The sequence below is a fragment of the Vigna unguiculata genome, chromosome 6 (assembly GCF_004118075.2).
Source record: "Vigna unguiculata cultivar IT97K-499-35 chromosome 6, ASM411807v1, whole genome shotgun sequence".
Taxonomy (NCBI): Eukaryota; Viridiplantae; Streptophyta; class Magnoliopsida; order Fabales; family Fabaceae; genus Vigna; species Vigna unguiculata.
Window position 1 is genome coordinate 13,076,762 of NC_040284.1, and position 13,037 is coordinate 13,089,798.

At 28.8% G+C, this 13,037-nt stretch overlaps 1 non-coding gene across 1 annotated transcript; it reads right to left on the bottom strand.

Moving 5' to 3' along the window:
• Nucleotides 1-5,743: 5,743 nt before the first annotated feature.
• LOC114189371 lies at nucleotides 5,744-5,903 on the bottom strand. The gene has a single exon (XR_003605674.1). It is a non-coding gene; the product is annotated as a U1 spliceosomal RNA (small nuclear RNA).
• Between the last annotated feature and the right edge of the window lie 7,134 nt (nucleotides 5,904-13,037).

A 13,037-nucleotide genomic window follows, 5' to 3' on the forward strand; every position in this document is an offset into this window, starting at 1 on the left:
TTGACTCCACCATTGTTCCATTCCCCAATCATACTTGAACTCTGATAGAGTTATTAATTTCTTTATAGATGCTTGGATCATTAATCATGTGATTACTGCACCCACTATTCAAGAATCATCTCCCTTTTGATTGTTGGAGTATCGTGCATAAAAAAGATTTTGCTATTTATCTTCTTATTTAAAAAAAATTGCTTGTTGATTTTTGTTGCGACAAATGTTCTCCATGTGTCCAAATTTCTTGTAGTATTGACATTGAGGTGCCGACCATTTTTTCCAAGTGACTTGTCTTTTGACAAATGCAACATGGAGGATATTTTCCTTGACGGGTCATAGATAAGCTTCTAGAATTTTCTTTATTTCTAGAAATTTCTCCTTTAATTTTATTTCCTTCATATTTTTTTATTCTGAGACAATAATTTTAGTTTTGATTGAAGGCATTTTCGGGGTAGCCCATAAATTTTCAAATCTTTGTTCATAAGTTTCAAGATAGCCCATAAATTGTGTTACTAACAGTGTAGCCAAATCTTCTTTTTTTCAATTGCGGTTGCGGTTGCATTATATTTCTGGAAAATAGAAATTAAAATTTTCTTAACGATCTTTTTGTCAAGAATATTTTCTCCATAGGCTCTTAGCTGACTACCTATTTCTTTTATTCTAGAATAGTAGTCTTTAATGGTCTAAGATTCTTTCATTGTTATTAATTAAAACTCTTCTCTTATGAAGTTTAACATTATATATCTCATCACTACCTTGAAACTCCTCTTGTGGTGTGTTCGAAGCTTATTTTGCATTTGTGGCATTTTGAAAGATTGTGTCATCAATTGCTTGTTGAAGAGCAAATTAAGCACGTAATTCCTTCTATTTGTTTTCCTTCAACCCCTTCTTGTGAGCTATAGTAAGAGTTCTAGAATAATGAATCTCTCTTTTATAATGTCCCATAAATCTTGAGAGCAAAAGAATGTCATCATGTTGACACACTAAAAGTGACAATGGAACTGGCCATGTGTAGAGAAAATATTTTGGAAATGGTGTAGAATAAAATTATAGGTTTTTTTTGAAGTAGTTGAAAAGTTTATCTATGTGCAATAGATGACCAAACATAGCTCTGATTGATAGGTTTTTAGAAGAAAAATATAATGTGGTTGAATTAGTTGAAAAATATTTAAGTAAAGAAAGAAAGAGAATATAGGAAGGGAACAAGTTAAGGATTTCTAGTAAGGTGAAATATAGTAAGCTTTATATTGTAAATTGTAGAGGTTTGTTACAATGTATGAGTGAATTGCATTTTTATAGGCATGTCAGTAGGTGAAGTGAGTTTTCTGGAATGAAAATTCTAGAATTATAACATTTAATAATGCTATGTAGTCTTTTCTAGATTTATTTTTCTGTTTCTTACAACTCCGGTGATATTTTCTAGAAATTTGTACCAATTTCAAGCAGATTCAGATAATTGTTTTTGCATTCCAAATTTTACCCATATGATATATAACTTGGGTTTAACCTTGCAACGATAAATGTAGTCAGGAATTGTTTAGCGAGAAACAAGCACAACAATGGTGGGATGAGAATTGTGAAAGAGTATGTGCTTAGTACAATGTGGTCGAACAACGCGGCTATTTTTTAGAGATTTCATATATCTCCTAGTTTCAATTCTATTTATTAAGATATAACATATTTTATTCTTCTTTATTATTATTATTATTATTATTATCATCATCATCATCAAATATTATTGTATTCTATATATTGAACAAATTTCTAATATATCAATATGAAAAATAAGAAAGCTCTGTGACTTACTTTTCATCAAACACCTCTTATACATATTTTTCCTTCTCATGACTTATACATATCTAATTATTGTTTAGCTGAAAAAAGAAAAGAAAAAAGAAGTTGTTGTTTTGATTGCTATCATAGCAATATAAAAAGCATCATAGAAGAGTAAGGATTTCATTATGGTTTTGAATTCCATGTCTTTAATTTTTTTTTGTTTTACAATTTCATTACACTTTTTGTTCTTGTAAAAAAGGTGTGAAATAACCCTAGACCGAAGACAAAATAGAAAGAAATATTTTAACCTTAGCTAATGATTCACTTAGGCCAAAATCATTCCCATCCTTGATTTTGGGAGCAACATTCTTATTTATAAGCAAGTCTAGTACAATTTTTGTAGATATACATAATCAGATATTGTAAAATAATCACTCTAGAAGATAATCAATAAATAATAACTAAAATATCCTCTTAAAATAACAACTAAAATATTCTCTAAAATAATAACTAAAATGTCTTCTAAAATAACAACTAAAATATCCTCGAAACTAATTAATTTCACATAATCCAAGATTCTCAAACATTCTCTGCCACATCTTAGCATCCTACAGGGAGGTCAGTCATAGAGCGACATCCTTCTCAAGCGCACCGGCCTTAGAGAGACATCCTTATAGGTCTTGAACTATCAATTAGCTTTCCTTGAGCACTTCGGTCTTAGGGAGACATCCTTGTAGGTCTTGAACTATGAACTAGATTTCCTTAAGCACGTCAGTCCTAGGGAGACATCCTTGTAGGTCTTAAACTATCAACTAGCTTTCCTTGAGCGCGTCAATCCTAGGAGACATCCTTGCATAATACCTCGACACATTGTTGACGTGTTGGATCTAGAAAGGTACATGACTCTCCAATTTTTGAGTTTTCTCTTCTTGAGATGAGGAAACTCCAAAATTGTCCTTTCAGTAACTGTTGCTCACCACTTTCTATGCGCCATCATGACTTCTCAACTGACCCTTGCCACGTGTTCCATATCTAATGGGCTATTTTCAAACCACGACTGATGTAATCTTCCTTCCACTATAAGAAATATGATTATTATATACGCTTAGAATCCGTAGGTAATGGACAATCTTCGTAGGTAATTTGATATTATCTATGAATTATTTACGAAACATATTTTGTAGGTATTCAGCTGGTAGGTAACTTTTTCTATGAAATGTGCACTCATAGGTAACTTACCTACAAAGTTTACCTACGAAATATTACATAGGTAACTAACCTACGAAAATCTTCGTAGATAATTTACCTATGAAGATTTTCATAGATAAGTTAGTTACGAAATATTTCTGATGAGTGCGTATTTTTGCCCTCATTCGGTGTTTAATTCTGGGTATTTAATTGAATTTATGTGCTTAAAGATTGATTTAATTGATAATTCTGATAATTAGGCGGTTTGAACTTGTATGATAAAAATGTCTTAAAAAGTGATTTTTAGCTGCATAAATTATATTTGGATATTTTAACGTTTGTTGATGCAGCTGAAGTTAAGATTAAGCTTATTTAAAGGTGGAAAAATAAATTGATTGAAATTACAAAACACCTTTAAATAAGGCTGAAATTAGCAAGTTCTAGAAAAATCACTTCTGCACCCCAATTTTTACTTATACACTCCCCTCTTCCAAAATGGGCTACAGAAAATCTACTTCTACACCCCTGCCTTTTTCTATTTTCACCCCTCTTTCCACTTATAAACCATGATGACACATGTCATAATCCTCCACTTATTAAACTAACCAATTAGAGAATGACATGTGGCGGCATCCAAGCACTCAAAATTCAGCCAACCAAATGGTGCCACGTCATCATCTTCATCTCTCCCATGAGAAACCCTAATTTCTCCTCAAACCCTAGTCGTCACCATGCCGGCAGCCGCCGCCGTTCACTATGTCGTCGGAGAAGAGAGGAGTCGAGCACCAAGTTTCTGAACCATATCAGATCCAGATTCGCACCAGCTGTTCGAACAATCACCATGGAATCATCTTCCATCTCGCGCATCTTAATTCTCCACCATTAGAAATGCGAACCATTGACGCTGGAATAGACCTGCACCAACACATCAGCCGAAACCATCACACCAAGCTTGACAAGCTTGGCATGTCAGAATTAAGGAACCCTTAAGGGGACCTAATTTCTCTCTCTCTCTCTCTCTCTCTCTCTCTCTCTCTCTCTCTTTTCTTCTTTCTTTATTTTGCATTCATGGAGTTCTAAATTTCTTAGGTTGATTCCATTGTAATTTCTTAATTGGATTCTTAGGTTAGATCAATTAATTTCTTTGTTCTTTTTATTATTGTTGAGGTTTTCATTCATCTATGTCTTTTATCTTTAAATCACATAAGAAGTAATGATTTTAAATCTATATGCATGTTGGTCATATGAGTCCAAGGGTTTTTAGTTTGAATTGAGACTTTACTTTGATTTTATTTAGAAACTTTCATAGGATTAAATGAGTTTTTACCAATAATTGAGACTTTACTTTTGTTAAAGGTATTTACTCTAACTACAATTAATTGAGACTTTACTTTGATTAATTAAGCTTTTTATTTGGTGAGGAGATAAAAGAATAGACATGATTAGGCATAGTAAATTTGATTGAGACTGTACTTTGGTTGAATTTAATGTGGATAATCTAAAAGTTCTCACTTTTAATTAAGACTATACTTTGGTTAAAAAAGAGAACGCCAACAAATTAATTGAGACTTTACATTGATTAATTTGTAAATCTATAACAATAATTAATTGAGCAATAATCTTTAGATAACCGATGATGAATCTATTTTGAAAAAGCAATGGAATCAATCTATTTTCTTTACTATTGTTTTTATTTCTTTTTATCTTTTAAATTTTATTTCTATCTTTGTTTATCTTAATCCCCTATATTTTTTATTTTATTTGACTAACTCATTTGTATAGTTTTATAAGAACTAATTTGTTAAAAATCAATTTCGTGTTTGTTGGGAGACGACTTAGGGTTACTTTACCCTTTCTGTTTTCTTGACTACTATCTTAGCAATACTGAAGTTGCTATAGTTTAGTAGTATGAATTTGATCGCGTCAACGACAGTGTTATCAATTTCCTAAATAAATTACCTACGAAGTATTTCGTAGATAATTGAAATATATATATAAAAGAAAAACATTTTTGTAACAATTCTTACGTCTTCTTTTGAATCAATAATTAAGATTCATAGTAAAAAACATAATTTAAACCAAACTTATATCAGAATCTCAATTTCTATTCAAACGAATAAAAGTACAATTTTTTAAAAGAAAACACACACACACACACACACACACACACACATATATATATATATATATATATATATATATATATATAAAGAGAATAAATTTACATCTTTAATAGTGTTTTCCCGAAGAAAAATTTAATTATGTATAGAAAGTAAATTCAAAAACAATTTAAAAGTACACGCTTTAAAAAAGATTTGGTGTCAACACAACTTTAACAAACCCAACTTGGAGATTTGCGTAGTCAAAGATGGTGTGATATTCCACCAGGAAAACATCCCCAAGAATCATGCATACACATACACTACCATTCAGGAATAAAACTTACAAGGGTAATACACTTCATTCATGGAGGAAACATTTCATGATTCTTATATTCCAAGCTTTAAATAGTGAAAAAAAAAATCCAAAACATAAACACAAACATGTAAAAGTCCTTACCACCACTAGATGTTTGGAATTTGGTCCTTGGGTTATTCCTTACCACCACAAACATGTAAATAGAACATTTATTTGAAATTCACACACCATCTTTTATTTTCTCTATTCCTTATGGCCAAAGTTCTTTTGAAATAGATAATAGATAATATCTAGAAATTATAATGTAAATTAAAGTGCATAGTAATGTCACTTGCTTTAGCTTTTGCAGAAAATGTTGAGCTACAATGAAGGAGTTGCGCAAATGCAAACTCCACTACCACAAACTATGATGTAGGCTCTACCATTTTGGTAGACCTTAAGGCAGTATACCTCAAGAGTGCAATGAAAGTCACTACCTTAGGCCATGGGCTTTCATGATCAACCATACACCCCATTCAGGTAAGTATGTTGGACCTATGTACACACTTCTTTTTTATATCTCTTGATTTTCATTACTTTATATACCCTAAACAATATGGGACTTTACACACTTGTATACTCCCCACCTATACCAACTTGACCATTTTCTTATACATATGTTACTTTGCATGAGTATAAAGCACCTTTGATTTTTATAAAGAATTACAATTACAACCAAAATACATCAAGAAATTGTTATGGCCAAAAAGGTAATGAATGTTGGGTTGGTGAGAAATAACAAGTGCATACTACGTTATTCATAAGATCTCGGAGGAAACAAGATTATATAATTACACACTTGTATACTCTCCACCTGTACCAACTTGACCATTTTCTTATAGATATGTTACTTTGGACGAATACAAAGCTCCTTTGATTTTTATAAAGAATTACAATTACAACCAAAATACATCAAGAAATTGTTAGTGCCAAAAAAATAATGAATGCTGACTTGGTGAGAAATAACAAGTGAATACTACATTATTCATAAGATGTAGACGAAAACAAGGTTATATAATTTCAAAATTTTGATATGGTAAGCTATTAAAATTGTCTCGTAACCAGAGGGTAATCGGGTAGTACATGTGAACATTGAGAGGCTAAAAGCAAGGTACTAGTAGTGACTAGTTTCATAGACGTAAAGTTCTGATGACAAGAATTGTGGTATCTTTAGAAATTTTACTTGCTTTCTACTTGTAGTAAAATGGATCCAGATCCTCTAAAATGAGTCATTCAACTTAGAGAGTAAAATCAATAACCTTAATAGTAGATATTGCATTCATATTCACATACATAAAATTTTCATTAGTGATTGAAATGGGTTATATCATTTTACTCACTCTAGATGAATTAGATCCCAGTAAAATATTTCCTATGGGTTGTTTCTAGTATGTTGTATACATTATTATTTTTATTGGATTTGTCGAATGCATGCATTATCCTTATTCATGAAAAACTTTGCCAAGGATAAATATTCTTTAACAAGGGTAAGGGAAAAAACCGCATTTTCTTTTTCTTTTCTAAGCACTTATTTTACATCAATTTATTTTGGTTAAATTACTCTTTTGGTCCTTTTATTTGTCAAGTAATGTCGGTTTGATCCTCAAGTTTTTTCTCTTTCTTTATTTGGTCCTCTTTTTCTAAAAAATGATTCAATTTAGTCATTTCCGTTAGTTTGACTAGACGGTGTTAAAGTTAACATCACATGTGAATTTCTGTTTTTTTTTTAATATTTTAAAATGTTTTTTATTTTTATTTTTTTTTAATTTTTTTTAATTTTTTTATTGTTTACACGTGTCACTTCACAATTGTGTCATGTGTCAAAATGATTCAATTTGGTCCCTATATTTGTTTTTAGTTTCAATTTAGTCCCAATTTTTATAAAAATGAAGCAATATTGTCCCTCCTTAAATTGACACTCAATTTACTTTTTTATAAATCTTATAGTGATATTCTTACTAAAATTAACGTTTTTATTAAATATTTCTAGAAATATTTTAAAATAACTTTAAATTCTAAACAAATCATTAAACTTTAGTTTTGTTTTGAACTTATGTGTACTTGGATCTGTACTTGAGTTATTGCAGAATCTTCTAAAGCTTTTGTGTCTCTCAGATGGCTCTATCTCAGATGAAGACTGCGTGATCTCTCTAATATTCCAGACCCAAAACAGATTCTAAAACAGCTTTTATACAAAGGTTTTTGCTGTCACTAATTCGATTAGCAATTTACCTAATCGATTATCGTGAGTATATTTTCACTTACTTTGTACAATACTCACAGCTAATCCATTAGTTAAAGAACTAATCATATGCAGAATTACACAGCAGGCCTGAAATACATCTGATAATAGAAAAACTGTTAGCCTAATGCATAACCTAACTGGACCAAATCTATGTTCTATTCTAAACCAGTAGACATCATCAAATCAGTCTTCATTCATAGGTGAAGTAGCTCCCCCTACCAACAATTTTGACATGTGACACAACTGTGAAGTGACACGTGTAAACACTAAAAAAATTTTAAAAAAATCAAAAAATAAGAAAAAAAACAGAAATTGGCGTTGACTTTAACACCGTTTGGTCAAAATTAACGACAACGACCAAATTGAATCATTTTTACAAAAACAAGGACTAAATTGAGACAACAAAAAATTGGATGACCAATTTGACATTACTTGACAATTACAAGCACTAAAAGAGTAATTTTACCATTTATTTTAGACAGATGTTAGTTTTGCGCATTTTGAAAATCATGTCAGAAAAAATGGAATTGTTTGGAAGATCGTTTCCTACTCATGGAACTTCAGTGAGGTGTACAAACTAATTAATAAGAAGGTATATAATAAAGGTGTTGTTTGTTGCCCCATAAAAGGCTAAAAAGATTATGGACTAGTAGATTTTTTTTGTATTTAATGATGGTAAATTGCCACCATTGAATCTCAAATATAATTTCTAGTCTTTATGATAATCATATGTTACTTACCCTTTTATCTAGAAGTAATGCATCCATTAATGAAGCTATTATCTTTTTTCCAATACAAAACTAAGAGACAAGATAAAATAAAGGAGATTTTTATTTTTTATTAAATATTTTTCTTTAAATTTTGTATTATTGGTAGATGTAAATCATAAGCATGACTTTAGGTAAATTTATATTTTATTTACTTTTAAACATAATAAAATAATTTGCACTTACTTTATTAAGGAAGAAAATGAAAAGATTATGAATAAATTAGACCACGTGATATTAAATGGAACAAGTTTGTCGCAATAGTGCAATTTAAATGAGATATTATCCAGATAGACAAGTGTTGAAAAAATTATGTACATGACTAAGTCCTGCTTACATGGCAAGACTTATGACTCCTCAAAGTGAAGTTGTGTTTAGTCAAACACAATTCCCATATTGTGTCACCATGTTCACGACAACACATTGAGAAAGACATCTTTTAAAAAAAGAATAGAGTTGTCACCATAATTTAAGAAAAACTACCAAAAAAACTACATAGTAAGTGGTATGCGAAATTAGATTTAGGTTTGTTCTAAGATGGTCCCTTTTAATTAAACTTGCAAAATCAATTTAGTTGTTAAAATATTTTTTTCTCCAAAAATCAACACACAATTTTTATATTTTTTATTACAAAAATATTTATGTGGATCCAACAATGATTGACCTTGCTCCAACATAATCGCATTAACAATAAGAAATCAGGATTATGTAATTCCTTATTAAAAAAACTATTTGATAGTTGTTGATATTTTTCAAATTTCAAGTCTTTTCTATTTTTTCAGATTTCAATATCTTTTTTATAATTGACACCATTTAGAGTATAAATTAGTGTGAGCGACTATGCTTGATACTTTTACGAAATGCATAATATGAGATGATAATGTAAACAATATATCAATACTAGTGCATTAATTTTATTTCAGTGTAAAAGACTTATTTTATAAAAGGTTAAAATACTTTTTTGGTCCCAATTTTCGTCAACTTTTTTCAAATAAGTCCTAATTTTGGTTTTGTGTTCAAATAGGTCCCAATTTTCGTCAATTTTGTTCAATTGGGTCCTTTTTTGCTAACACCGTTTAAATCATTAACGGCCATGAACAGTGACTGCCACGTGTCACTTCGTGGTTTTTTTGAATTTTTTGAATTTTTTTTTTTTTTTTGATTTTTTTTTGATTTTTTTTTTGATTTTTTTTATTTTTTTTGAATTTTTTTTTTAAAATGTACACGTGTCAACCCAAGAGCGTGCCACGTTTCACTTTGTGGTTTTTTTGAATTTTTTATTTTACTTTTTTTTTGATTTTTTTTTGGATTTTTTTTGAATTTTTTTTAAATGTCTACGTGTCAACCCAGTAGTGTCCCACTTGTCAAAGTCAATATTTTATATTCAATTTGGTTCCTATATTTGTTATTTTTGTTCAATTAGGTCCCAATTTTTGTTAACATTAACCAATTTGGTCCCTATCGAAGATGTGGCCAAATTTAATTTTTATATCAGTTATAATGATGTGAATTTTAATATATTTTATAAAAATATTTAATAAAAAATGTGAATTTTAATATAAAAATTAAATTTGGTTTTAATTTAGAGAGGGACCAAATTGGTTAATGTTAACAAAAATTGGGACCTAATTGAACAAAAATAACAAATATAGGGACCAAATTGAATTTAGAACATTGACTTTGACACGTGGCACGCTATTGGGTTGACATGTGGACATTTTTAAAAAAATTTCAAAAAAAATTTAAAAAATTTAAAAAAAAAACACGAAGTGACACGTGGCACACTCCTGGATTGACACGTGTACATTTAAAAAAAATAAAAAAAATATCAAAAAATATCAAAAAAACTACGAAGTGACACGTGACAGTCACTGTTCATGGCCGCTAATGATTTAAACAGTGTTAGCAAAAAAGGAACCAATTGAACAAAATTGATGAAAATTGGGACCTATTTGAACACAAAACCAAAATTATGACTTATTTGAAAAAATTTGACGAAAATTGGGACTAAAAAGGTATTTTAACCTTTATAAAATTATAAAATCTTAAAACCATAAATGTAACACCCAATTTAATAGAATCACTGTACTATATTAAAGTTTTTGAAATTTTATATATAAGCGAAACAACTACATAGTATATGAATTGTGTATTATCGTACTCCTCACAAGTTACACAATAAAGTTTTACAAAAAAAAAAAACATAAAAGTACTCTAAATTGGAGGAAATATGCAAAACATAAAAGAAACTATACATATGCAACCTCTTTCTGTCTATATCACTCTTGAGCTATCTCATTGTTGAATCTTTACCTGCATTATCATATGCTCACGTACAACATATGACCATTGCAAGTGGATAACCTATAACACAACACAGGAAATAGGGTAAGCTAAAAGTACTTTATATGGTCATCACATAATATAAACTATTTTACATGACCAGAATTACTAGACTAGCACATTTCACAATATATCAGACATGATCAATTCATCAACTTTATAATTTTGACATAAACTATTCTACACTCAATTCTAGATTTATGCATTGAATTAGATACTCATGAAGTCTTGCATTGTCATGTAATCATGAATTAAATTGTCACAACCGACCCAAATTTACCATCTCTCAATCATACAACTGGCCTAAATAACAAAATAATTTGCACTTACTTTATTAAGGAAGAAAGCAAAGAGATTATGAATAAATTAGACTAGGTGATAGTAAATGGGATAAGTTTGTCATAGTGGTACAATTTTAATGGGATATTATCCAAATGGGCAAGTTTTGAAAACATTATGTACATGAGTAAATCGTTGTTGCATGACACGACTTATGACTCCCTAAAGTGAAGTTGTGTTTAGTCAACACAATTCCAGTGTGTCATCACTCTGTTCATGACAAAACACTAAGAAAGACAACTTTTGAAAAAAAAGAATAGAGGAATTGTCATCATAATTTATCAAGAAAAATTATGAAAAAACTAATTAAGGAATGTTTTATGAAACTAGATTTAGTTTTGTTTTAATATGACCCCTTTAATTAAACTTGCAAGATTAATTTAATTTTTAAAATATTTATTTTTCTCCAAAATTCAAACAAGCAATATAATTCAACATGTTTTCATTCAATCAGAAATTAGGATTATGTAGTTATTTATATAAAAAAAACTATTTGTATGTTGATATTTTTAAAATTTGAAGTCCTTTTTATTTTTTAAGATTTTAATATTTTTTTTATAACTCATGCCATTTAGAATATAACGTTGTGCGAGTGACTAGATGGATAGTTTTACAAAATGCACAATATGAGATGATAATGTAAACATATATCAAGCGTTAATTTAATTTCTGAGAAAAACACTTGTTTTATACATCTTACCATATATAAAATTAATATTTATTAAAGTAATTTTGAAATAACAAGAGAAGACTATCAATACAAAAAACAAATGAAATTTTTTACAGTTAAAATAAAAGTTATCCATCACAGTTACAAAAATCAAAAATAGTTTGTGACAAAAATATTCTAACTACGGGTATTGTTGTCAGAAAAGAAAAAAAATAACGACGGTTAAAAATCGCTACAAAATGTAGTCTAATTTGAATATATTTTATCATATTTTAACGTTTAAAAATCGCCACAAAATATATCATATTTTGATAATAAAAAACCACCACAAAATATGTCATATTTTTACGGTTAAAAACCTACATATAAAATTTCATATTTTTATTGTTAAAAACTGCCACAAAAATATATCATATTTTCATAATTAAAAACCGCCAAAAATTATTTGAAATGTTTTTTTTAAATTTTTAAAATTCTAAAAAATATTTATTAATTATTAGACTAACTCCATACTTTTTACTTTTCTATTACATTATTAGAAAAAAATCAAGTTTTAAATAGTTATCTCCTACATTTGCACCTCTAATATACCATAATTGTAGATTATATAAATAAATCATAAATAAGCCAATTATGATATAATGACAAATTTAACATGTCTCTCACATCCACCCATGTGTTTCAAGAAATAACTACAAAGGTAAGAATTTTTTATGCCACATGTTTATACATGAGTGTAATATATATATATATATATATATATATATATATATATATATATATATATATATATATATATATAATACTTGTCTGCCATAGTTTTTTTGTTGTAGAAAGATTTTGCACTTCCTCATATCCAATATGATTGTAAGGTTTAATGTTTTTGGATTTTAATAATTGAACAAAATTTACCTAATAAAATATAGAAATTATAAAAAAAAATAATAACTCAATGTGAATACTACAATAAATTAACCTTCAACCTTTAATATGAATAGTTAAATCGGATAGTACTATCAAATGAAATAATTGGCGACTACAGGAACATAAGAATCCCACTTAGAAAAACTTATAAGCAACCAAAAACAAGATAAAAAACAACATACATAGAGTGAACCAACACAAATAGAGATTTATGCTATAATAGAGAACTTACCGTGGGAAAATGTGAACTATACAAACAACACAACACTTAAGATCATAGATAAACTGCAATAAACCTAAATTTCACAAAGAAAACAAAACTTATGACTGGAAT